Consider the following 25,000-nt stretch of genomic DNA (forward strand, 5'->3'; position numbering starts at 1 on the left):
GGTGGCACTGAGACCACTAAGAGAGAGAGTTAAATGAGTCTGCTCTACAGCCTTGTTGGCTTTTAGCTCATGCGTTACAGGCTCATGCCCTGAGCTCCAGAGGCCCCAGGTTCGATCCTGTCTGCTGACAACTGGGGTCTGTTGGTGTTAAATAGGCACATTCCTTATTCTCCCCACCTCTTTGGGGCCTGAACCCCTCTTCCTCACCTGGCTTGGCCCAGGAGTTTGGGATGGACATGGCAGTCAGATTCTAAACTTTGGGGCCTTAGCAGTATTAAAACCCTGTACGAGCATGTGTAAGTTTTTTAGACTGAGGTGAAGACTGGGAGAGAGAGAAGAGCCATGGATACTGGAGCACTTCTTGATATTCGGGCTTCTGACTTCTGTGGGAGTGAGAAGGGTGGTGATGATTTAGAAAAACAGATGTATCTCTATGGACAGCACAATTTACTGCACTCTAGCTGCTATTACTTGTTGTGACAGATCTCTGAGTCTGGCTGTAGGTGATAATTACATAATCCAGGAAGGGGCAGAAATGAATAGTCCTATTATATCCTGAGGCATAAATGTCCCTGCCCTCCCTTAATCCAGTGTATAAATTTTTCCCTACAACAGGCCCAAGTAACGATAAGAATCTGGGGACAAAATCTGCATTTCCAACCCACCCGGTCTTGTTATCAGAGTTGGCATATCCCCTTAATGCTGAAGCTGAGAGGTAGGCTGTAGTCCCCTATCTCTAACCCTGTCCACATCTTCTCTAGCAATGGCTTTTTATCCACATTTCATTTTGTCTGTCCCATCCATTAGGCTTCCTAATAATTTCTTACCTGTACATCACATAAATCTTTGTAAGTGAAAACTGAACTATTTATGTCTTATCTAACATTGAGGTGGGGGAGAGAGTATTTATCAAAGACCAGTTGTATCATTTTCCCTTTTAATAATCTAACAAAACTACACACAGAGGGACAGAAGCAAATCTCAAAAGACTTTTTGAGACTTATGCATAGAAAATCATCAGCACTCTTAAATACTTTATTCTTTCCTCGGAGATTTTTGGAATATTGTGTATGATCTCACTGAGACCAATAGGTGATTCAAAGATATTTGTGAACTATAACAAAAGCAAACAGCCATTTTTTCATCATTTGAAGGGAAGTCAAGAAGAAAGAACAGAAGAAAAATACTTTTGATTTTGAGTGTTAACTGAAGCGTGCTGGTTACATGAGAATCATGTATATTTAAAGAGGAAAAATTACAGAAGTGAAAGTTGGCCATTACCACTCTGAGTCTGTCCAAGAGGTTCTATAAGTTTTATTTACATTTTATGGACTTAGGTAATTTAATGTTATTTGTTTGTAAGTCTTTCTAAATCAAAAACATTTCTGTTAGAAAGGTATGTTTCTGCTGTTTTCCCACAAACAAAATAAATAAAAGAATGACTTTTGAAGAACTTTGCGTCAGTTCTTCTTTCAAATGATCTATTATTCTTGAATTTTATTGGCTTTCATAAAATAATTACAACACTGGTACAACAGGGAACATTAAATCAACATGGAACCACACATACCACACAATGGTATCAGAGACACCACAGTTATTTGCTATTCTATGTAGAAGAAGTATTGTGGTTGCTCAGATACCACTGTGTAGTAAGTATATGTAAATGTGGATTTTCTGGTGGTGACCATTGTATTATACTATAATCAACGTTGGTTTTGTTATAAGAAAGGGAGGAGGCCATCACTGACAAGGACAAGCAATAGTGAAGTACAAATGCATTTTACTACTGTGTTTTGGGGTGGCTCTATGAAGTCTGGTCACTAAAAACATTTTATACTTTCACAAAGAACAAACTCACTTGCACTGATGTGAGAAGTACCAGGGGAAATGACTTGGACATTAATATAGCATGGTGTACATTCTGAAGTTCAGCCAAGAAAATGGACACAACTGAACTATTGCACAAAGAGCCTTGTGCTTGTGCTTATCTATTGCCAGACTATATTTACCTACTCACAGAATTCAATATATTTTGTATTCATGTTTCACACAAAGAGTTTTACATTTATGAAGAAAACTGGTCTTTGGTAAGCCTTGAACCACCTGGCTTCCTTCATATTTTGGCTCCATTTGGGAGACCATTCCAGAGGCTGCCAGGATGTGGAGAGGAAAAAAAAACCCCATAAAACTGCTGAAAGCCCAAAAACCAACGGTCCATCCTTTGTCTTCCACTGAAAGAACTGTGACAAGGCCTGGAGCTATTTTAGTGGCAGATAGAACTGAAGAACTTGCAGCTGTTGGTGCAATTGATGCTCATCAACTTGCAGCCAATCTCCTCTCAAATCCTTAGTGGTGAACAAAACTAGACATTTCAAAGGTGACTCAGAAGTGCAGTGTAGTGACCCTGGCTCAAATGCTGAGTCTGTTGTGGAGGGCCGTTAATATTAAAGTTGGAGCCTAGTGCGCTTATTGCATATACCTTTCATTTTCCAAGCAGGAACATTGAACAATCTCATCAACTATATGAACAAAATCAAATACTTATGTGTCAGATATACACAGCTGTATTTGTGCTGTTGCACTATCCAAAGAACATATTAATGGCTTTACTTAGCATGAGTTGCAAAAGCGATTCCTTACAAAGAACTTGTATAGCATTGCCAATGAAAAGTGTTCTTTTCTTCAGTGTTTTCTATATTCTCTCCTTCCCTTTTACAGAAGCCTGGACTAATATAACTTCAGACAATGTAGGGCCTGATTCTCCACTCCCTTTCACTTTTGTGTAGTCATTTACACCTCTGCAACGTAAGTGGAAAATGCTACCACATCAGAACAGTAGCATTTTGCATCGTGTTTGTACTCCTTCTGCAAGGTACAAATGTCTACATAAGGTGAAGGGCAATCGAGAATTGGAACCATGGTATATATTTATTATGATATTGGTAATATAGAACACCATATTTATTTTTATTTCTCCCAAAAAGTATATAAAAGGATGTCATTTGTGGTATTTCTGCCAGCTATATTAAGCCGCAAGTGGCCAATCATGCTTGTACATTCATGCTGTGCAATCAGAGGGTAGGTGAGTGGGACCTCTTCCACTGATGTTGCCTTATTGTAGTTTCTACATAATTTCTGCTCTGGACATAGTCTGTCACTTGAACCAATGATGCCTGGCTTTAGGCACCTACGGCTTCTAGTGGAGGGCTTCCAATTGATTAAGCATTTTTTTATTAGTTCTTGCAACCCTAATTTTTATTTCCTGATATGACTTAAAAAGTATTGTTGACTTGAAATAAGCTTGCCGAGGCTAGAGAGCCTAGAAAGAGGGCAAGCTTTTTTTAAGTTTAAGAAAAAAGCAAAAACCAGCAACAAAAACCCAAGTTTGTTCATCAGCTGAATTCTTACTGCTCTAGTCTACATTTGAAAGGATTCTTTGACCAAAGAAAATATCAGACATTAAGTAGCACAGGGTTAACTTAAATTGTAGAGTAAATTTTGGCAAGCAGACAGCAATGTTTCAAAACCTTGTGTTTTCATTGTTGCTGACTCTGTTCGAGGAAAGGTCTGTAGGAGAGAAACCAAACAGAAAATGAAGATTACCACAGTGGGAGTAAATATACAGAATGTCAATTTTTTTAAAAGTATGTCAGACTCTTACAAAAATGTGGTAATTTGCAGCCTTGGTCTTTGCTAAGCAATCTGCAAACACCTACTGTACAGTAGGTGGTATTATAGAAACCTCAAAATCTCTCTGATAAATTTACAGGAATTCCATAAGTTCTTGCAAAATGTTACATGAAGCACCTTTCAGCTGATGGTTTTGTGCAGACCTCTATACTGCTGAAAGGAAACAAATCATTAACTGCAACTAAGACCTGTATCTTATTTAAGGCAATAGGATTGAGTTATTCTCAGTTACATAGATGAAACTACACTGAAGTCCATAGAGCTGAAACCAACAGGTTGTATTAACGTAAGTGGGAGGAGAATTTGCTCCAAAGTCTTAAAGACATAGTAGCTCATATTTGCAATTACATCCAAAATACCTGTTGGACATGAGTATCTTCCTGATCTGCATAGTACCTGAAAATACTGTGGAACAGGTGGACTTTTTCTGTAAGGAATTCTTTCTCAGTCCACCCTATGAACATTTTTACCTTAGAAGGATAAGTGAACAGTTGAGTAGATAATAGAAATTATGTAGATGTTTCAATCATAGACACTGTATTTTCAGCTGTGTAGCGAACAAGTACATTGTACCTATTTATTATTTTTATAAGAGTAAAGGACAAGGAAATGACCCACAGTAGTTGCACAGATAAAGCAAGGAGAAAAGAGCAATTCTCTAATCCTACTTCCTGGTCAGCATTGCCCTCTGAGGTGTGCATGGGAAGGGCAGATTTGTAATCTGGGAAGTGTTCCAGATTAGTTATTGGTGATTTCTTTGTTGTTCTCCTCATGGCACCAATGGTTGAACTAAGTAGGCACTTTACACTGGATGACCTATGCAGGATTTCTCAGTCTGTCACAATGCCACCAGCAACACTGAAAGTCCTCTCTAAAAACCTGGGTGTTTGCTGGAAAAGATGTGCCATGCTCAAAAGACCCAGGTTATCCATACAGTCAATTGCATTCTAAAATGGAATGTGTGCACTAACATTTCAATTACCATTTTACTAAACTCATACTGTGGGATGTTCCAGGAGTATGTTCTGTTGCGTGAGATGTACTTGGCCTACACATGGGAGCTGGGAGGAAATGGAGGAAGAAGAAGATGACACTTTGTTTATAAGATCATCCGTCCACATATCTGTGCCAGCATGGGTGGAAAAAATTGTTTCAGTTCTTTCCTTGAGATATGTATCATGCCATGTTGCCAGCATATGGACGTCCCTTTCAAATATTCCTCAGATTGTGAACACTAAAGGCAGACTAGGTTTTACATCAAATTTACTGAAGATGTACCTCCATATCTTTTAAAATTTGGCTTGCATTTTACCTGAGAAGCTGCAAAATTAAACAAATACTTGCACTATCTGTATACTGCAAACTTCTGGAATGAGCATATAATATTGAGAAAAAATAGTAACTAAATAAGTGATAAAATTCTAGTAAATATAAAGGGCTCTTGGTTAAGTAGTTGCATGGCATCCTTGTGTAGCATTTTTTGCTGCATATGCTGTGCTGATGTCATTGTCTGATGTAGTAAATCTAAGACTTAGACTTGGGTCCTGATTCTCATTTACACTATGCCCCCTTTGTACTGCTTTAGCAGTGTAAACGGGCCTAAAGTGGGTGTAAATATAATATATGCATACATTGATCCTCCTTTACACTATCTGAGTGGTGTGAAGGGCCTGTGGTGTAATTGAAAATCAGGGCCTTGAAGTTAAGGCACATTCCTCCTGCATCAGGTTTACCATTTTCAGAACTTTTGGGGCTGCATGGATCATGAAGTTAGTAAGCCAAATTCAATCCTGGTAAAACCTCATTAATTTTAATGGGTTATATCAGGGATGAGTTTGGTCCAGTGATTTGGAGCTAAGAGTGGGAATATTGCTTGGCTCCTTTCCTTAACCTTCTCTTCACGAACACTTAGAGATGATCCCTTCAGCAACGTTACTGAACTCTTACTGCAGCTTTCCTTTCCTAACTCTAAATAGCCATTTGAAGCTTTCCCACCCTTCTCCTCAGGTAAATGGGGCTGGAGTTACACAGTGGTTCTGTGTATGTTCTTTACTCTGTGAACAAAAAAAAAATTCTTGAGTTGCTGTTTACCTCTAAACGATCTTTAATTATCAAGTTGTTTAGCTGAGAAGAAAGAGAGACTATCTCTTTGTGCTGCTGAATAGCATCACTCTTTTTCTCAAGGAGGCATTAGACACTGGCATAATATTGTTATTCATTAGGTGATCTCTTGCCTGGTAGTACCTCAGTGACACTGAACTTGAAAGCAACAAGAGCACAAGTGCTAGGATGCCTGGAGATTACTGACTGTCCATATCTTTTTGAAGCAGCCATCCAAGATAATTTTAAAAAGGCCTTAACAACGAGTAGCCACCCCTGTTGAGGTAATTTTCACTTCTGCAATATCTGCCGGTTTCCTGGTCCACCTTAGGCTTCTGCCATCACTGTTACAATGCGGAAAGCCAGGCCCTACCTAGCAATGATAGCCATATTCAATCATTTAAACATTCATAAAAATAGCACTGCTGCTGGTAGAGTAGTATCCCCAACGTGTTAAATCCTTTCCAAACATAAAAGAAATCATAGTTCCTGACGTGAAAAATGTACAATAATGAATAAAATAAAATTTTTAAAAATCCCTTCTCCATTCACAGAATACGCAGTGCTGTGCAGTAATCTTCATTTTTATAGTTTGCTAATTTACTCAATACATTTTTGGGCTTTTTGTGTTATCTGTGAACAGCTCACCCTATTTTCAAACTTATTAACTGTATCTGTTTCACCCCAAAGTTTCTATGGATAATTCTTGGTCTGGTCTTAGCTGAATCACAAGCAATTTATTATGAGTTTCAAAATCTGAGCTGTTTTGATTGGACAAATTAGTCATATAGTATGTTTTTTCCCCTGATTGGGTAAGCATAACTTTTAGAATCTGTGTGAATACTTGAGATTAAAAATTCATTTTTTCCATCAATATTTGCAATATTCTCTTTACATGTGCTGTATCGGTAAATATTCCTGCTTGTCCACTCATTTTCTGGAATATTCATGATGAGCAAAAAATGGGGTGCAAAGTCAGTCAAAGCATATTCAAACAAATATTCATTCTCCACACACTTTCCAAACTCAAAATTCCATAGCTGTTTTCTCTCATATTTAGAGAGGAAAATTGAAAGGAAGTGTATGTTTGCTTACGTAAATCCACAGATGGGATCATTTGTGTCTCAGTAAGAGAGAAACTAAAATGGCTGCTGTATCATAAACAATGTAAGGATAAGAATGGCTTATGAGACAAAGTGTTTCCTTTACTTAATATAAAACCAGCAATAAAAGATTTAAGAATACATTCCACTTCAAAAGCCTGATGAAGATGGTAGAGGTGAGGCTAATTCAAGAAATGTATAGATAGCTTAGAGATGAGTAGACCTTAAACATATTCATTGTGAGCTACATATTTTAATGCTTATGCTCCATCTTCCCTCTACTTCCCAGTCACACCACATAATGTTCCTATAGCAACTACAGCAATTGATTACATAGAAAAGTAATATTCAGAAAGTATTTAGTGTATATTTAGTCATTGCATTGCCCTTTTAAATAAGACAGTAGAACCATGTGATCAACCAGCTCTCCACAGACTATTGTATCAATAGACCATTCCATCAACCACCAGGGACCAAAACTTAGGAACTGTTGGCCTAGAGTAAGCAAGCATGTATCAAAAGATTAGTGCCGTATTTGCAAGTCCTTACAGAGAACTTTAAAATTCATGGATAGAAATAGATTCAGCAGGGATAAAGTTGAGACGTCTGTAACGGAAATGTTTGCCTTTGTACTTATTGTTGTTGCCTTTGTACAATAATATGTTTTCCCTGAGGGTGTTTGAGAAATTCGATCACAAAATAGAAAAAGAATGTTTGTTCTGAGTAAAGTTTGGAAGAATTGTTCTGATGACACCTGTAAAACATAATTATAACTCCCATAGATGTTTTCTCTCATATTTAGAGAGGAAAATTCTTTGCCTCTAATCTCAGGTGCATACCTGTGGAAGGTTTAGATTCCTTTAACTAGTATCAAAGTAATGATAACAGTGTGCAGCTGCTAACTGTCTTTTTCTTGTTGTTACTCACCCAGCTGTTTAGAAAAGAAGAAAAATTGAGAGAATATCTCTAATCAGCCATATGGCACAAAGTTTTATTTGCCACAGTGAGTTAAAATGTACATTATTGGTCAGCGTCCTAGATGCAAATTTTGACATAGCTTTTTGGGAATACCTGTGAAAAAAGGAACAGAGAATTAGATATATTTAATTCATATTACTTTATATTAACTATATAAATACTTACTGTTATCTCAATGGTATGTCTGCCAGTGGATATTGCTGTACCCTAATTGAAGCAGAGAGATAATATACACATAGTATGCAGTCCAAGAAAGGAGTGTTTAAAGTACAGTGCCTACTACAAAACAACCATCCTACCCCTCAGCTAGTAATAAATAGGAACCAACTGTTCAGTTGAAAATGACTTATGTGTGATAGGAAGGTCTGAAATACACTTTACAGTATTCTTGGTATAGTTATAAAGTGATGAATATATTAAGGAACCACATGGACAGCACCTGTCCTTCAGTACGAAGGATTGAAAGTCAGTCAAGTTTAACATTACTTTGTTTTTAACAGGTAGGACAGGTACTATATGGCTAACAATTTAGACCCAGGAGATGACATTTCAGTTTGGTGTGGTTTCTTCACAAACCATGACTTAATTTGCATACTGTATAATTTGCCATACTGGATAAGCCCATTGGTCCCTCAGGTGTGGTGCTTATAGTAGTAGCCAATACCATCACTCTACATCCAGAATGTACCCAATCAGTGCAGTCCTTGGTTAAAAAAAGGGCTTTCATTTTGCCCTTATTTTAAGTTACACAAGAAGGCCTGGGGTTGAAGAAGGTCTGTATGGAAGACCAGACTGTTTCTGAAACCTTTTGCATGAGAACTGAGGAAAGAATGCATGTGTGGTGTGGGTGGGTCTGCTTTCTACAAATTGCAATATGACATGAGTCATTGAGGGCCTGAGTTTGAAAAGGTGGGCCTAATTTCTGTGGACACTTGACTATATTTACATGTGCATCTGGCCAGTTGGATACTCACTTGGTTATTATTGGTTATACTCACAAGGACTCCTCGTTGTTTTTGCTGATACATACTAACACGGCTACCACTCTGAAACCTGTCACTTGGTTCTTGTGACTTCAGACACCCCGTTTGGGGTAATTACGAAGAAAACTGCTTGTGGAAATTAGGCACATACATTAGCACATCTAACTTTTTCAAAATCATGTCTCAAATCCTAATCTGCAGGTATTTTAGGTGGATGGGTATTCTAGTGATGCTGCTCATCCCAATACTAAGAGAAAGTTTTTTCTCCATAAGCCATTCACAGTGATGCTGTCAGAGCATTATTTAAAGTCACATTCTAATTCACTGGTTGAGGTTTCTTGATGATTTCACATCTGGGTGCCAAATCCTAGAGGTGTTGAGTTAGGAAATTATTATTTTGGATAAGAAAAGACAGTTTCTCAGTTTTACTGCTAACAACAATCCACTATATTCTATTTTTATTGTTAAAACATAAACACATTTAACTTTCTATTAACAGCTCCGAATAGTGTAGTCCAGGTAGGGAAATTAACTCTCCTGTATTTTAAGCAATATCCTTTTTGTGGTGCCTATTGTCTATGACTTGTATCCAATACCGTACTAATAAATGTTTCATAAGATAAAAACTATGTTTTCCTGGAATAGCCACTCAAGGGATCCTGCACTATGCTACTAATATATAATTTGATACCATGGAGTGTTTGTGATCTCTGAAAAAATAAGTGTTGTCTCATATTATCCATATGGTTGTTATTTATTTCCTTGAAGTACAGGTGATCACCCTCCAGCAGGCATTTGTTGTACTAAGAAGCACTATAATTCAAAATACCACTAGGATATTCAAACTAGTATGTGCAAATATTCTGAAACAAAATGTGCTTCTGATGCCCATACTTCCATCCTTCCCATTGCTTCCTGCTCTAGATACTTAACAGGCTTTGACCATATATTAGACTTTGTCGGATGACTCCATTTTTAGTTGCTTGTGGCATATTATGTAGTGATATTCACAGTGCAGTTAAGATGATTCCTGCAATTTCCACTGTCAGGCGCTTATATTCTTATCCTCTGGAATTAAGAACTGCTGTTTTCATTGCACTATTGCACTACTCAACCATATGTTTTAAAAATACAAAATTAGAAGAGATTTACTTCATCCAATTAAAGTTCAATCCTTCATAATTTTTTCTGCTTAGTTCCATATTCCATTCATTGTGAATTATTTTACTATAGAAATGGATGTCAAAATTTTAAATGTATACTCATCTGAGAAAAACAGTTGTAAAATTGGAGAAATTTCTTAGACATATTTTGGCAGAAAATACCATTACAATTGTCGGTTCACATTGCCTGCCTTGTATTCTATAATAGCTAGATTTGGGATGGAAAATGGTCTATGGCATTTTAACATCTATTTTTACTTCCCGTTTCCATCAAAAATGCACTGTTTTATATCAGGATCTTTCTAAGCCCTCCTTCACACATATTAAGAGATTTTGCATGCCCGCATGGCAGAAAATGACTTTCTACTCTTCTTCTCTGAATAGGGGAATAAAACAACAGAAAACATATACAAAATGTTTCCTCCCATTCTTTACCTTTTCAGGTATGGCAGCCCTAGGGCCCAAAATGTTCCACTCAAATGACTGCCATGCATATTATGAGAGCACCTGAAATAAAATGAAATTATTACAGGATCTAATAATGCAATGGTTGGAATGGTCAAAATGCAGAGAAGTGAATGAATGAAGTTGAAATTCAGCTATGTAACTTATCCAAAGCACAGGGATGAAATGTACCTCATATCAAGTAATATTGGTAAAAAAAAATTTAAAATCTGACCCTTTTTTCTTTATGAAAAATATTTGACTTCCATAAGAAACTGATGTCATCACAAAAAAACAAACAAACAAACAAAAAACACTGCTTCCTAACTGTTACAATCCTGCCCAATGTCTTTGCTTTATTGAAGGGTGCCAAAAGATGCTGCTGTCAAAGGACTCTGGCACCTTTGAGTTTGATATGCTACCTGGAGTGTAGAGAGAAATTCTCTCCTTGCTGGGCCACTCCACTTCTAGTTGGATTGAGATTGCTGACGGACTCTCCTTGGAGAGTTTATTTGTGGTCTGGAACACAGTATCTCAGAACTCTTACTCCACTATACAAGAAGAAAATGGAAGGTGAAAATTATCATCTAATATAGTCCTTATTAATTACATTGACCACAGGATAATATACTTCAACAAAAGGCAAGAGACATTTGCCTTACTTCTGGTGATGCTCAGTTGAATGCTAATGCACGACTGTAGGTGCAGAGGTGCAGAATTTTGGGGGCTTGACTCTGCTCTCAAGCACACTAGCCTAAATGAGAAACTTCAGAAAGTCAATTGAATTACGCCAGTGTAAAACTAGTTTGTCAGAAAAGAATCAAGCCCCAAATCTTCTTTCTTCAGGATAGCCTAGCATAGTGTCACTTGTAGTAATAATCCTCAATAATCCTGGTACTATATCTGTTCTATACAACCTCCTTGTAGGTGTATTTGGATTATAAATCCCAAACCACCATCCTTCTAGATGTCAAATTATATGATAGGTCTGGATTGATGGCACCTTTTGTTCAATCGCCCACGCAGCATGCACATTTTCCTTTCTGGGTATAGAGCAGGGGTGGGCAAACTTTTTGGCCTGAGGGCCACATCTGGGTATGGAAATTGTATGGTGGGCCATGAATGCTCACAAAATTGGGGGTTGGAGTGCGGGAAGGGGTGAGGGCTCCGGCTGGAGTACGGGAAGGGGTGTGGGCTCTGGGGTGGGGCCAGAAATGAGGAGTTCAGGGTATGGGAGGAGCTCCGGGCTGGGGCAGGGGGTGTGGGCTCTGCAGTGGGGGTGGGATGAAGGGTTTGGGGTGAAAGAGGGTGCTCCGGGCTGGGACCAAGGGGTTGGGGCACGGGAGACACTATGGGGTACAGGCTCCAGTTGGCTCTTACTTCAAACAGCTCCCAGAAGCAGCGACATGTCCCCCCCCCGGCACCTGTGCGGAGGCACAGCCAGATGGCTCTGCGCACTGCCCCATCTGTGGGCACAACCCCTGCAGCTCCCATTGGCCATGGTTCCCAGCCAATGGGAGCTGCGGGGGCCGTGCTTGGGGCCGGGGCAGTGTGCGGAGCTCCCTCGTTGCCCCTACATATAGAAGCCAAAGGGGGGACACACTGCTGCTTCCAGGAGCCATGCAGAGCCATGGCACGCATGGAGTGAGGCAAACCCCTGACCCCGCTCCCTAGCTGGCGCACGAGAGCGGGGCAAGCTCCTGACCCCACTCCCCGGTGAGAACTCAAGGGCTGGATTAAAATGTCTGATGGGCTGAATGTGGCCCCCGGGCTGTAGTTTGTCCACCCCTGGTATAGAGGCCCTTTTTTGAGATGTTAATATTCAGCTCTCTGGGATTTTTAAAATCATATTTACAGACTCTCAGACTGGCTGCTATGTCATTGGCAAAGTTCAAAGTTAAGATGAGAAAAAGAAAGTTACTTTGGTTAGTCTATGTGCATAAAAGTATCAGCTCAAGGTCTCTTTGCCAGCCAGTGCTCTGTTTATTGTTTGGTGGTTGAGGTCATTCAGTACCTAAACATGTCCTTTAAGAATCTCTTGATGACGGAAGTCATGCTCATACTGTACTGTGTGTCTGAAGTCAAAAAGCAGAGCCGTGCAAACTGGGTGACTTAGAGTATAAAAGTCCTTGAAATTAGCCTTGGTTTGGGCATGAACTTCTGCAAAGAAGTAGTGATTTGCTAAAATGTGTTCGTTTTCATGAGTTGCCCATAAAAGCTAATTACAAACATTTTTGTTGTACAAGTCAACTTAATATTTATCCTTTGTCCCTGACTGGGTCGGCTGATCTCATGTGATCAGAAAGGTTAGCCTGGTTCAGCAGAATCCACTTTTATTTGTTTTTTTAAAGGAAGAGAGTTTGTGTGTTAGTTGAGCTCCATAACTCATCTAGAAAAGTCAGAAACAAACTGTGTGTGTCTGACTATGGTGGACAGTGATATTCAGTATATCATTAACCTCTTCGATACCTCCTGTTACTGAGAATTGCATTATTTATTTATTTTATTTTATTTTACTTTTTGGCTCACATAGTGATTATATCCCATGGTTAAAAGTGGAAATTTGCTTCCTTGAGATCAGATTTCTGAGGTTGCAATCAGAGCCAAATCATAGTCTCTTTTTCCAGTATTGGCAAATCAATATAAGTAGGTGCTAATCCATTAAAACCAGATCTTTCATATGGGTTCCCATGGGAAGAATGGGTTTGTTCACGTTGTTGAACTCTGACTCCTGTAAACTAGTTTTCATACACAAACTTGTGAATTTAGGTAAAGCTGAACTTGAACCTGAACTATAGCTCTAATGAAATGCCTTGACAGGTCCCATAAACATAGCCACAAATGTGTTGGTATTGTGTTGGGTAATTTTTTTGGCTCTAGTTACAGATGCTGGTTAAGATGCCTTGTTGAAGTTTCAAAGTAAGTCACGACACTCTCATCTTAGTAGCCTCAGTTTTACCAAGGAAAGGTACCACTATCACCTCTTTCTGCTGGGGAAGACTATTCAGCTGTGCTTGCTCGAATTCACTCCTAGACATAAGACTGCATCCAGCCTCCTAGGATCAATCTCCCCATCACTTCTGATCTTAAATGAACTGACTTTGATTCTGCTCATACACAAATTTCTCAAACCATGGAACAGCTTAACATGCACATTTTGTGTTTACACTTCTTATCTCTTACCAGGATCCATTGTGGCCGTTGCGACCAAAGGAATGTCCCATGGAGATATTCTAGTCGAGGCTTGCACCAGAGCTTCACCGACTGTTTCCAAAAGACCCTGTTCAAACAGAGCCATGTATTGTTGCTCTAGCACTCTATCAGTTCTTGAATCCATTTCCAAGTTATTTCTGGGAGTTTTCACTGAAGCTATGTCAAAGGAATCATTCTGCAGGTGACAGTCTTAAAAACTTCCCAACTGGGAGAAGATGAGGAGAAACTAAAGACCAGATCATTGTCCTGATTAAGTCCCCTTTGCATCTCTCCATGAGGAAAAAGGAACTTAAAATGTCCTTAATCAGGCAATTGTAATGGCCCCAATGCAGGGAAATCCACAGTTGAGGTAAAGCTGGCATAGCCTACTTTACATCATGTGATGCCTCATCCCATTCTACTGTCGGGGGTGTAAGACAGGCCAGAAAACAAAGATTGGGATAAAACTGACACCTTTCCAAATTTTCTGTGGGGAAAAAATGAGAAAAAGAGAATTGGGCATAGTTCAACCTGGTTTTCCCACATCCTAGGTGGCTTGTGTAGAATGTACTTTGTGAATCATGATGATACATTTAGCTAATTTTCCAAATCCGTACAGAATCCCTGCAAAGTGGCTATTGGAAATCGATGCAAGTTTATTCCAGATAACAGACAGTGTCAGTTGCTTTGCTGCCACTACCTTTAGAATGCAGTGGCTGGTCATACCTTGTCTGGTTCCCCTGGGTAGCATGAATTCATAAGCTTTTACGGTTTCCATGCATGCAAGTTTTTTAGCTAGATCACCTCTATTTCTCATTGGAGAAGATGAGGTACTGTACATGCCAGTGTTTACTAGATCCTGTCTTTTGTGTCATCTATGAGTAGTTCATATACAGCAGGACATTTCACCATGGTCAGTATCACAAGATCTACTTATATGGATCGATACGATCTACTTATCCCCTATATTGTTCAAATTATTCTCTTAAACAGAAGTCAGAGATCATTTCAGCAGGCTCTTTTCAGTTTAATATCAAATACCTAGCTCTTATATAGTAGAGCTCATCAGTAGAGCGCAAAGCACCTTACGAAGGTGGTGAGAATCATTATCACCATTTTACAGGTGGGGAAGCTTAGGCACAGAGAGGTGACGTGACTTGCCCAAGATCACCTAGCAGGCCAGTGGGTGAGCCAGGAGTAGAATTCAGATCTCCTGAGTCCCAGGCCAATGCTGTGTCTGGTAGGCTATGCTGAGTCACTGATCCTGAGCTCTGTATTTTTTTTTTTTTTGTAGATGGATTGTAAATCTTTCTATTTTTAGGTTAACATGAAAACTATTATATTAACTATTTAATCGGTTGAAAACTCTCTACTTCTATAATCTAAGTGCTTTGGGAGAGAAACCATCTAGGAGTTACTACAATACAAATAATAAAACACAACTTGCCTAAGTTTAAATAGGTTCCTTTGAGCAATTTACTACTACTAAGCTACTCAAGTGGCACTATAGGCTCAACTTGGAGCACACATGTTCCTCATGGAGTACCCCAGAGCTATTAAGCTTGACACAACTGACTTTGATTCACAGCTGCAAGCACTGCTCACCAAATAGCTAGAATGCCTGCTTCAATTTCCATTAGATGAGGGTGTAAGTCTCACCCACAGATGGAGTTTATATCAATTTAGAGGCATTCAGCTTATTGGAGAGGCCTTTAACAATCATGGTGGCCTAATAGGCAGTTGGGGAACTTTTCTAATACTATTTTCATATCATCTGCTCTTCTCATATTCAAGGGGAATCATTAAATACTCCTCCACCTTGTATAGTGTTAGCCCTGCCAGCTCACTAATCAGTTTATAGATGAATATATCCCAATCATACAAACTCATACTTAAGATCCAGAGAAAATCATGTTGTATGAACAGAGATAAAAATCAATTTTAAGTTAACAAAGTACATCACCTTTTATGTAAATATTTTATTTGTTTTCCCTATGGGCCTGAACCTCCCAGTTCCAATCTGGATTTGCACTTTCCCAGAGGTCAAAGGTATTTAGAACTTGGATTTTGTAGTGAAGTAATTTCTCTCCATTAGGATGACTTCAGGCAAAGACCTTCTTACTTTTGATGTTGAGGATATGTAGCTAACTTTACAGTCTTAATGTGACTTTTTTAGTGATTAGTCCTAAGACTTAAATGGCAATTTACCTTTTCTTTTAGATAATTGTTTTACAAGGTGAAATTTTTTATTAGATTTCCATTATAGGAAACCCAGGACATTTGCTTCCCTCTATGCCTTGCTTTTTCCCATAAACTGAAAGAAACCACAATTATAATCAAACTGTAGTTTCCTATTAAAAAACATCTGAATCTCCCCAAAGGTATGGAATATTTTGTCAAAGCAAAACAATGGGTAAAGTCAAGAATTTGGTCTTAGCCTACAGCAGTATTTTAATCAAGGTCTAAAAAGGCCAAGAAATTATTTTATTTTAGAATTTTGATTTGGAAAATGAAACCTAATACAGAGTAACAATGAAGGCCCAACCCAATCAACCTCAATGAAGTCATCAACCCAATGACTAATGACGCTTATGAATTCTCAGAGTCTGCTTAAAGTTACAAAGAGTTATTTTAATGACCTTATAGAACCTATTGACAATTCAACAGTCTTCTTGAAGTGAGCATTGCATGCATATTTCAGAAAGAACTTTAGTGGGTACATGTTGGCATTTTGAATGGAGCTTAGTCAGATGTGTTTTACAGTAACAAATATAAGCCAGAAGAAAAGGAGTACTTGTGGCACCTTAGAGACAAACAAATTTATTTGAGCACAAGCTTTCGTGAGCTACAGCTCACTTCATCGGATGCATTCAGTGGAAATGCATCCGATGAAGTGAGCTGTAGCTTACGAAAGCTTATGCTCAAATAAATTTGTTTGTCTCTAAGGTGCCACAAGTACTCCTTTTCTTTTTGTGAATACAGACTAACATGGCTGCTACTCTGAAACCTGTCAAATATAAGCCAGAAATTCAACATGGGCAAATATATAGATTTAGTCTTAAATATGATTAGTCTCAAGATCCCAAATGTAGTTTCTAAGGTTGTTTGATAAAATAATATGAGAATTTGCTTTGAAGATTAAGATACTTCCATAATGCAGAAACACTTATTGACATTATAAGTATTTATTTATTTGGCTAGCTGTAGCTGAAACTGGTTTGGGATTTTTGAAATGGTCCTGCTGTTAACAACTTTTTAGTACCAGGGACACAAGTTGGTGTGGGTTTATATGCTTGAGGTACTGCTTTCTGGAGTCTTTACAGTTCTCAGAGAATGCTGTTGAACTATAACACTCAGTTTGGTGCTGTGAAATTACTGCGGCTTTATCAAGTTGATACATGGAATCTAGTAATATGGTGACAATTCATGTCTAAAAATAGGCACATTTTCCCCCATGAAATACCACAGAAATGTACAATCAGAGCCACTTTGTCTTTTTCTTGAACCTTCCACCACAGTGAGCCATACACCTCTTTAGGTGCCAAATTCTCTCACTGGTTTAATTGGCATGGCTCCATTGAAGTCAACAGAGCTATACCAATTTATACCAGCTGAGGATCTGACTCTTGGCTTGGCAACTTTAATTAATATTTTAGAATAAAGAAAGAAGGAAAGGGAAATAGAATAATATATAACACGTTTGTTAGGTACTAAACCCTGAAGACAGGATAACTTTTTAATTGAAAGCAGTGAAACTATGTTCAAGTCAAAGTAAGAATGATGGGTACTGATGTGTGTTTGCCAATGACAAGATTTGTTGGACCAGATCCTTACCTGGTATAAATCAGCATAGCACCATTGAAGTTAATGGAGCTATCCTGATTACACCAGCTCTAGATTTGGCACATTGTGTCCAAATTGTTTAAGTGGGATCCCTTGTAAAAAGCAATCAATTTTTTAATTAAAATACCATATGTGTTTTTATAAAAACGTACTAGCCACAAATCAAGTTTATGATTGACTCTGGGCATCCTCGGCTCATAGAATCATAGAAATGTAGGACTGGACAGGGCCTCAATAGGTCATCTAGTCAGGTTCAATGCCATGAGGCATGACTAAGTATTACCTAGACCCCCTGACAGGTGTTTGTGTAACATATTCTTGAAAACCTTCAATGACAGATATGCCACAATCTCCCTTGGTAACTTATTCCAGTGCTGAACTACTCCTACAGTTAGAAAGTTTCTTAAACACTCCTACAATTAGTAAATCTCTCTTGCTGCAATTTAAGCCCATTGCTACCTGCCGTGTCCTCACTGGATAAGGAGAACAATTTGTCACCCTTCTCTTTATAACAACCTTTTATATGCTTGAAGACTGTTATCATATTCCCCCTCTTTTCTTCTCCAGACTAAACAAACCCATTTATTTCAGTCTTTCCTTGCAGATCATGCTTTCTAGACCTTTAAAGTTTTTGTTGCTTTCTTCTGGATTTTCTCCAATTTGTCCACATCTTTCCTGAATGTGGTGCCCAGAGCTGGACACAATACTCCATTTGAGGCCTTCTTGGTGCTGAGTAGAGTGGAAGAATTATGTCTCATGTCTTACTTACAACACTTCCGCTAATACATCTCAGAAAGAGGTTCACTTTTTTGCAATAGTATTACACTGTTGACTCTCATTTAGTTTGTGATCCACTATAACCCCCAGATACTTTTCTACATTACTCCTTTCTAGGCAGTCATTTTCCATTTTGTATTTGTGGAATTGGTTATTCTTTCCTAAGTCCATTTGTCCTTACTGAATTTCATCCTATTTATTTCTCCTGTTTGTCAAGATCATTTTGACTTCTAATCTTGTCCTCCAAAGTCCTCCAAGTTTGGTATTGTCCACAAACTTTCTAAGTGAACTCTTTTCATGTTATCCAAATAATTTATGAAGATATTGAATAGAATTGGACCCAAGACAGATTCCTGGAGGACCCCACTCGATATGTCCTTCCAATTTGACCCTGCTAGCATGGAACCTCTTTCCCACTACATTTTTAAAAGAATTTTGCAAGCAATCTTTTAATTTCGAACCATAAAATTTCTCTTTTGGTTTTGGTTTTATTCTCTCTCTTGTGTTGTTCACCACTTGGGTGTTTGTGAAAGGATCAATATATACACTGACCAGGATTTGACAGGGGGTGGATTTGAATCACAAAAGTGAATACATTATTTGACTTAAGTAAAAGTGTTTTCTGTGGGTTTTTTCCCCGTATAAAGAAAGATAAAATCCTATGTAAATAGCAAGTGTTTTTTCTGTAATGAATGTTCCTCTCATTCTGCATTTCTGTATAATATTGGAAATTATGTTTTTATTAGAGGAGACCCTGGAAGGGAGCCAACAAGTTTTTCTTTTAACCTGATATTTTGGGCTCTGATCTTTGTTAAAACTACAATGGCATGTATCTAGTACAGTCAGAGGTCATTTCTATAGCGACTTCCATTTCCTATCATTTCTGGGGAATGTTTGTTTTCAAAACAAAGAATTGGGTTAAAGCTTAAGTATCATATTTCAGAACATATTTCAATCTGAAATTAAGAATGCTAAAACCTTTCCTTTAAAGGTCAGATGTTATTTATTATTATTATAAAATGATCTGTGATTTATGAATTTAACTTCTCGTAAACCTTCTTTGTAACAGAATATGCAGTCAGAAGCTTAACATTACATTGTTTTCCTTTGACAACGTATCCACGAGACCACTGCAGCTGTTCCTTTACTCACAATAGCAGATTAATTAACACAATCATATGCTGTTGGCTCCTACTCAATGAGTAGGTCTGCAGTGGGATAGATAGGTAAATCCTTTAAATGTGTATGAGATAAAGGATATACTATAGTAGTTTCGTAACTAGCCAGTTTTGCTTCTGACTAGTCAGCCCTATCAGCAATGGTTCACTGAGTACAGAAGCTGTGAGCTTACATTTCAAAGGCAGCCACACCTATTACTGAGCAATAATGCCTGCATCTTTGCAAGACTCAAATATGTAAAAGCACAGGACCTCTCAGAGATCAGTATAGTCAGCTCTGCCTTGAGCGTTTTGAGTCTTCGGGGTTGTTGGTTGGCTTTTTTTTTTTTTTTAATATTCAGTCATCACTTTCCCTAAATATCTTCCTCTGGCCATTATGCACTATTTTATCCATTTGTGTATCACAAATATTTTAAAACAGTGATCACGGAATCAGTTTTTAAGAACTAAAATAATTTTTCAGGCATTTCTCTGTGTGTTAATAAACATGTGAGCAGCTAAATCTCCTTTTTGTAAACAAAAAGAAGCAGCATGTAAGTATTTATTTGGAAATTTTAGCTGATGTTTTAGTGGATTTTAAAAATCTTTGTTACAGTTTTTTTTTTAACTTTGAAGACAAAGGTCCATTTGTGGAACTGGGGAACCAGGGAGCCAATTTAACTGAATTTCTGAATGAGATGTTCTAACATCCATAAGCCATAATTTACTTTTTGTTGTTGTACTTAGTACAAAAACTGAAAATGTTAAAAGTTTTAGTAGATTAAAACTGGGTCATTTTATAGACAGAGAGATCTTGTAGATCTTGGAGTGATTTTGTAGTCAAAACTCCCATAGGTCCATTTCACTAAAGTCTTGTCTTCTCCATATTTTATTGCAATGGAAGTAATGTGCTTTTATATCTTCTGTGCATTCTATGTAATGCTAGCAATACACAATAAAACATATAAAAGTATAGGATGTGATTGACTTTTATGGGAGTTTTGCTTGCATCCAAACTGCAGGATCAGACCCAGAGTCTCAGAGATGGGAGAAAACCAGACTTGTAATTGAGGATCTTTTAGAGCATCATAGATGCTGAAAATTAAATTGTGCACAGATGACACCCAGTTTTACATCTTTCTCAGTTGTGATCAGCCCTGCACCCAAATATCTGCATGAGACAAAATGGCACATGGAGGCTAGTCAGTTCAATCTCCTGATCATGATAGCAAAGAGAGAATATTCTGAAGATTTGCTGGTTGGAGTATTGGCCTTACCTTCTGGAATGTGTACCTGCCCTACAACACTCAGTTACCAAGGCATAAGTAGTCTCAGGGTGTTTTGCGACTAGATGCACAGTTAACAACAGTTGCAATGAATCCTTTCTTCCACTTCAGACATGGAGGATGTTGTCCTTTCTTTTCCACTAAGGATACAGCCATAGCAATGCCTGTATTTACCACAGCCAGATTAAACTGTTGCAGCGCACTGTCCCTGGAGCTGATTGTGAAGCCACATGGAAACCTGAACTTGGGAAACACATGTCATCCACTGGTGCTTTGTGTGCTCTGCCATTTCCTTACTTGGCTGAAGGTTTTCTTTGAGATATAGATCTTCTTATTTAAACCCTATACCGGCTAGTGCCCAGTGCTAAACCCAAAAGCTTTCCATATTCTCCTTCCCCACAAATTTAGTAAAGCACAAAATCTCTCATACAGTAGTTAGGAGATTGAAAACCTTTCTTGATTTGATCAGTTGTAGCTGTTCTTCCTAATGCTACAGTTCTCTTGGAATTTCTGTTCTGTATCCCTAACTTGAAGGTCTTGCAACTTAATAGCTTTAGATGCATTTTCCCATTCCTGTAATTCAAAACAAGCACCTTCTGGGTCCTTATTCAGTAAGACAGAGGAGATCTAGAAGCTCTATCTTTTTTTTCTGGAAAACAAAGAGTTGTTAAAAATTAGGATCACACAGATGCTGTCGGGCCAGAAAAGCATTTGCTCCGGTAGTGAGAAGGAAGTGGACTTCCTGGAAAATAGGTGTACTGTATTCTGAAATAGGGCTGTGAGCCTGGATAAGAAACCATAAGTTGAGGAATAGTTGGGTGTTACATGTTGGTTTGTTTACAAGGCCATGTTGGAATTAAAAATGGCCTTGGTTACATCTTTATTGCATTCACAGTTCCTCTTAAGAGTTTGTTTCCTAACAAGGATTTCTTTGCAACTGTCCATAATATGGAGTGACACAATAGTACAGATTTGTTTGATAGCCTGTAGTTACTCTAATGACTATCTCTTTTGGTCTGTCAGGTCAGTCATACTTTAACAATCTAGTAAAAGACACATGGATTCTCAAATAAGTCAGTTCACTGTAGAGCAAAGTGAAGCATTAATTTCAGGATGCTTTATAGCCTTCTGGGAAGAAGTGTGGCCCAGTACAAAGGACACTGGACTGGGAGTTGCGAGATCTGAGCTTTATTCCCTACTGTGATGTCTCGAGCCAATAAATTTGTGTCTCTGTGCCTCAGTTTCTTAATTTTTATAATGGGGATGATATTAATTACTTTTCTTTGTAAAGTGTTTTGAGACCTATGGATGGAAAATTCTACACAAAAGCTAATTCACATTGTAAAGGACATATTTATTATGCACAGTGTTATACTTCCAAAAAGTTATGCTCCATAGGTGAAGTACATATACAGTGTATCATCAGTTAGCCAAACTTCAATTAGCTGAAAGTCCGTGCTATTCAAAACAAGGTCATGTCCTCTGATATCTTTTCATTACATTGAAAATACCTTCAGTTATCTGAAATCTTGATTATCCAAACCTTTTCAATGTCCTTTATGACATTTGGGTAATGAAGAATGTTCTGTATTTACTCTTGATACTGGTATCCTAAAACACATTCACACACACTCTTCCATTAAAGTAACTGGGATTTTTGTCCATGTAAGAATTGGAGGATTAGACCTAGAGTACTGATATCAGATTGTGCCCTTGTTTTCCACACAGAAATCCCCATTAATTTCAGTGGGGAATTTTGCTTAAAAATGATAGCTTGATGTGGTCCAAAGTCAGACAACCTCTTCAGTTTACTCCCAATGCCAGATAAAACTGCTAGAGATACAGGGCATGACACAACGTAAGACCAGATTTCTGTGGAAATGTAGGATAAGGGTGCTTTTTTTCTTGTGTTTTTTAAGATGACTGTGAATAGTTGAGTCATCAGTGGTGCCCTGAAATGGCAAATAGTTAGATTCCCACAATGATGATGATTAGTTTCTGTCAGTGACCTTTAAAATACATTGACATTTTATCACAAACAGCATAAGTTACAGAATAAGCTTCTATTAGTTTAAGGGTCTTTCCATCACCACAGTAAACCAGCCTTCTATAGAGCACTTATTAAATTGCTTTTAAAGATGCATTGAGTTTAGCAATACTACGTTTATCATGACTTGTATCTTGAAGAGAAAAAAGTATTTAAATCCATTTAATTTATTATTAATATTTTGTACTAAAAAAAGCTTGCAAAGCTGGTCCTCAAAACAAAATAACTATAAAATACAGGATGGGACTGCTGTATTGTTGGGGGCTTAATCTCCCCATGTTCAGTGCAGGGGTCTCTTGTTGACAAAAAATCTTATACAAAGATCAAATGTACAAGGGAACAGTGACTGATCATAAGCAAGGCATTCCTTGGATTGTTTGTATGATACATTATTATCTGAAAGTTATGTAGCTGTTTCTCAGAAACCTGAGGAGTCTCTGGCACACCCATGTTGCCATCACTCCTTCAAAGTTCTGCATTTAAACATTCCACTGTTTTTAACCAAGGTGGGTTCCATGGGGATCCCTTCAAAGCTTATCAAGCATCTAAGCTGTCCAAAGCCAGCTGTTGGATTCTCAGAGCTCAAGCAAGAATGGGGCAGAAAGCTTTTGGGGGAAGGAAGTTGAGTAATGAATTGTCCATGAAAAGCACTATCTGTTCCCCACTATTGGATGTAAAGAAAGGATGGAATGTTTGCTCCCTGCCTGTTCTGATGCTAAGCAGGGAGATGGGATAGCCCTTGAGTTCCTGAGTCAGAACAAGACTGAATGAGGGTTTGCAGGGGTGGGATAAAAATATAGAGTCCCAGAAGGCTGTTGTGAAGCCAGGCAGAAGGGTTGCTGCAGAGCGATGCTTTGTGATCCTCTTGAAGTTGTGTGGAAGAACTTGCATCATCACCAGCCCTAGAATGACAGTCCCTACTTGGGAATGGAACGTGAGATTTTCATGTATCATTACAGATCATTAGAAGGGCCACAGAGTCCACGACCATTTTTATGTCAACAACATATTTTATGGTAATAATAGCACATAATCATATCTGTCCCATAGTTTTGCTAGTTAATTTACTAGCAGATTAAGTCTTTGAAACATGCATTAATATAAAGAATAAATCATAACAATAATGTGTGGTACTAGAGCAATAGGGGCTTATTTTCAAACAATGTAATGCTACCTAGGACCTGAGACAGGTGACTGGTGACATAGCCGCCAGGAAATATTAAGGTTTGTGCCTCACAGAAAATAAAATCCAGGAAAATTAACTGCTACTTAAGCTTTTTAAAGTTCAATAAGAAAAACAGTCTGTTAATGAGAGAGCCTTAAATTTGGTGCAAATGGATGGAATAGTTCTTTTCAGTTAGATGTGTGGGCATTTTTGTGTTAGTATTTCCATTTTCCTGTATGGACAGGAAACTATATTGAATATATTCCACTAAAAAGAGAGAGTGATTGAATCTTACAGTAAGTTTGCTGTACTTGACAACATTATGGAGAGGAACAGATAAAGGATGTGATATATGGTATGATATGCTGGATTCCATGACTACACGCTGTATGTATGGTAGACAAGTTTTGTTCTAGATTTGCTAGCTGCTTTTGACAGATGTGTGTCTGTGGCTTAATTTATAAATGAGGGTTAATAAAGAGCTCAGAGAGGGAGTCTATCTCAAGGGTTAGATTTGAAGTTGTGGTCTACTAAAGAAAATGTACAGTCTTGCAAAAAAAAATAGCTGTGGATATATTTGATGATATTAATAGTTTGGGATTGTTTTTCTTACAGATATTGAGCAAAATAAAAATAAATAGTCTACCCTCTAAAGCTAACAATGACCAGGTTTTTTTTTAACTTAGTACTATAGATCTCATCATAAGCTGCAGCATCTTTTACTTCGCCACACGGGTGGCACACATATCTGGTTGATCTATGGTGAGGTCATGCAAGAGCAGGATGCCATTTCCATGATATCAACCCCCATTGCCTTTACCCCATACAGTGCTTTCTATGGGTGCAGCATAGGAAATAATACCCATGCATGGAGTGAGTAGACCATGTGCAAGATAGGCCAGTGCTAGATGGCAGTTCTACCCATTCATGTCACTCCATAGGAAAGAAACAAATGAGATAATGCTGATTCAGCCAGAATAATCACATTTTCTTTATGCTTCTGAAACACATCCTTTCTTGAGGGGACGAATAGTGGGGGGAGGGCAGCAGGCCAGGTGTGACTTATGAG

At 38.2% G+C, this 25,000-nt stretch overlaps 1 protein-coding gene across 12 annotated transcripts in view; it reads left to right on the plus strand.

Annotated features, from left to right (window-relative positions):
* Positions 1-25,000, plus strand: part of ZNF536 (zinc finger protein 536) — a 408,639-nt gene that overhangs the window by 189,524 nt on the left and 194,115 nt on the right. The window lies entirely within an intron of this gene.

The sequence above is a fragment of the Lepidochelys olivacea genome (genome assembly GCF_965140295.1).
Source record: "Lepidochelys olivacea isolate rLepOli2 genome assembly, chromosome: 12".
Lineage (NCBI taxonomy): Eukaryota > Metazoa > Chordata > Testudines > Cheloniidae > Lepidochelys > Lepidochelys olivacea.